Here is a 3,440-nt window from a genome sequence, read left to right as displayed (position 1 = left end):
CATTAAGGCGATACTCTAGGATTCGGCCAAAGCTCTATGGTTAAACTACTGAGTTCAGAGTGAATCCAAGAGCACTGCACAGATGTCTTTACTGGTTTTGCACCAGAAGTAACATGTCACATAGGCATGGTACATATGAACATATGTAGCTGCCTTATACTGAATCAGACCCTTGGTCCATCAAAGTCAGTATTGTCTTCTCAGACTGGCAGCGGCTCTCCAGGGTCTCAAGCTGAGGTTTTTCACACCTATTTGCCTGGGCCCTTTTTTGGAAATGCCAGGGATTGAACCTGGGACCTTCTGCTTCCCAAGCAGATGCTCTACCACTGAGCCACCGTCCCTCCCCAAACCACCACCCCCCATTTTCCCCCTGCCACCTATAGAGTGGCAATGGGGAATAAGGGTCTGAACTGGGAGACCTGACCTCCCTATAGGGCAACGCACATTTCCCTCTTACTGCAACCCTGTGAAGCTGAAAGATGGATGCCTAATATCAATCACAGAGCTTTGTAGTAGACTGAGCATTTTTTCATGGCAGTGCTTTTAGTTCCTGTAGCGTGAGCTACTGACTGTGTCACGGCTGTTGCTGCAGCTGGGACCAGGCCCAGCCCCACCCCGACAGACAAATCCACTCTGGATTTCCCAAATCAACCTGGAAACCATGTAGAGAAGAGGGAGAATTTCTATATCTAGGCTTACTTGCTGACTCTGTAGGCTAACTGTGCCTCAAACCTCAAAGCTACCTTTCCTTCGGCATAGCTAATCTAGTAATTTTGGACGCCAGCATCTCCTCTTATCGAACAGCACCATCCTGGTTTTGCTGGAGGTGTTTCTGGGTGACTTCACATCCGAAAGCTGTCTGATGCGTCTCAAACTTTAGCAGTTGCCCTAGATCCATGGCTCTTGCTCTAATCACCTTGTCTCCCTTGATCTCACAGACGGACAATGTGATCACAGAGGGAGCAGGTGGCCGCATATTGCCTGGACCTGACAAAGGAGACAGATTCACATGCAGAAGCAGACTTCTAAGCAAGCAGCTGGTCCCAAAGCAATTGCTTTTCTGGCTCCCCTTGAACTTCAAGAATGCACCTTTTGATGTTAGGATTGCCAGTCCTCTCTACCCTCTAAGTCTACTGGTAGACTGTGTGTGTGTGTAGAAACTCGCCAAACTGGCATCCTGTAATCTGGTGACATCACTTCTGGCTGTATAACTGCATCACAGGACACTCTTGGATCTCCAAGCAAAAAACAAACAGATTTTCAGGTGAATCTTAGCACATCCGTCAACACAGTGTGGTCACTTCGGGTTACTAAGTATGAACACTGAATGGACAAAGGATGCCCCCTCTTCTACTTTTCCTCAGCTACTTAAGTGATTAATGTTAATCCAAGTGAGCAGCCATGTTGGTCTGAAGCAGTTGAACAAAGCAGGAGTCAAGTGTCACTTTTAAGAGCAACCAAGTTTTATTCAGCTTTTAGCACACGAAAGCTTACGTTCTGAATAAAACTTGGTTGGTCTTAAAGGTGCCACTTGACTCCTGCTTTGTTCAAGTGCCTTTAAACCCCGGCTTTTTGCTCTGTCTACCAACTGTCATGAACTGCGTTCAAAGTTCATGGAAGTTCATGACGGTAGACCTGTCATCAAGTTCAGTGCATAAACCGTAAACAGGCAAGATTACTGGACTTGAATTAGGGCTGTGGTAAATAACAACACATAAGCATGGTATTTAGCACAAAAATAATTCTATTTTCATTTCAAGTTTTGCTGAAGTTCTGAAGAAGAACTTTGACTTTTCACAATCCCCCGCCCCCCCCCCCCCCGGATACCGGTGTTTTGTAGAACACACACAAGGTGCCTTATACTGAATCAGACCATTGGTCCATCAGGGTCAGTACTGTCTGCTCAGACTGGCAGTAGTTCTCCAGGGTGTCAGGTCAAGGTCTCCCATGTCACCTACTACATGATCCTTTTAACTGGAGATGGTGAGGATTGAACCTGGGGCCTTCTGCATGCCAAGCAGATGCTCTCTCATTGAGCCACAGAAGATATCTCACTGACACAGCTCTCTGTCCTTCCTCCCATCTGAGGAACTCTGTCATGGAGAAATCAAATATGGATGGAAGGGCCTGAATAAATTTTGATAATTGGGAATATTTTCATTGATAGTTAATTGCAGGGCTCTTTTTCCAGCAGGGACTCCTTTGCATATTAGGCCATGCCCCCTGATGTAGCCAGTCCTCCAAGAGCTTAGAGGGAGGATTCTGTGTAAATTCTTTAGGGGGTATGTGGCAATTATCACATGAACATTTGGAATATTTTCATTGATAGTTAATTGCAGGGCTCTTTTTCTAGCAGGGACTCCTTTGCATATTAGGCCATGCCCTCCTGATGTAGCCAATCCTCCAAGAGCTTAGAGGGCTACTGTAAGCTACAGGAGGATTGGCTACATCAGGGGTGTGTGGCCTAATATGCAGAGGAGCTCCTGCTAGAAAAAGAGCCGTGACTAATTGTCTCAGAGTTGGTTCAAAAAATTCGGGGGGATTCTGTGTAAATTCTTTAGGGTGTACATGGGAGTTATCACATGAACATTTGCAATGATCTCAGCTGATGCAAGTGTACCTTTTGGTATTGACATGACTGCAAACATTATTGCAAACATGGTCTGTGGTTTTCAAGTTCCTGGACGACTTTCCCCATGAAGCTGCACATGGAGATAAAAACACAAGGCTGAAAATTACTACTGTGAAACCTGTCAATACAATGGACTGGCAAAAGCCGCTTTATCTGATGTTGTTCAGTCGCACAGTCAAGTCCGATTCTTTGCAGTCACATGGAAAAGTCACGCCAGGCCCTCCTGTCTTCCACCATCCTCTGAAGTCTGTTCAAATTCATGTTTGTTACATCACTAACACTGTCCTGCCATCTCATCTTTTGCCGTCCCCTTCTTCTTTTGCCTTCTGTCTTTCCCAGCATCAGGATCTTCTCCAGTGAGAGCTACCATCTTATTTGGTGGCCAAAGTATTTGAGCTTCAGCTTCAGCATCTGACCTTCCAGGGAACAGTCTGGGTTGATTTCCCTTAGGAATGACTGATTTGATCTTAAGAACATAAAAATAAGAGAAGCCATGTTGGATCAGGCCAATGGCCCATCCAGTCCAACACTGTGTCACACAGTGGCCTATACACACACACATTGTGGCTAATAGCCACTGGTGGACCTATGCTCCATATTTTTATCCAATCCCCTCTTGAAGCTGGCTATGCTTGTAGACGCCACCACCTCCTGTGGCAGTGAATTCCACATGTTAATCATGCTTTGGGTGAAGAACTTCCTTTTATCCGTTTTAACCTGACTGCTCAGCAATTTCATTGAATGCCCACGAGTTCTTGTATTGTGAGAAAGGGAGAAAAGGACTTCTCTCTCTACCCTCTCCATCCCA

This window comes from Heteronotia binoei, chromosome 7, assembly GCF_032191835.1.
Source record: "Heteronotia binoei isolate CCM8104 ecotype False Entrance Well chromosome 7, APGP_CSIRO_Hbin_v1, whole genome shotgun sequence".
In the NCBI taxonomy this organism is placed as follows: Eukaryota; Metazoa; Chordata; class Lepidosauria; order Squamata; family Gekkonidae; genus Heteronotia; species Heteronotia binoei.
The sequence above is the reverse complement of the archived record's forward strand: the minus strand, read 5'-3'. Positions refer to the sequence as shown.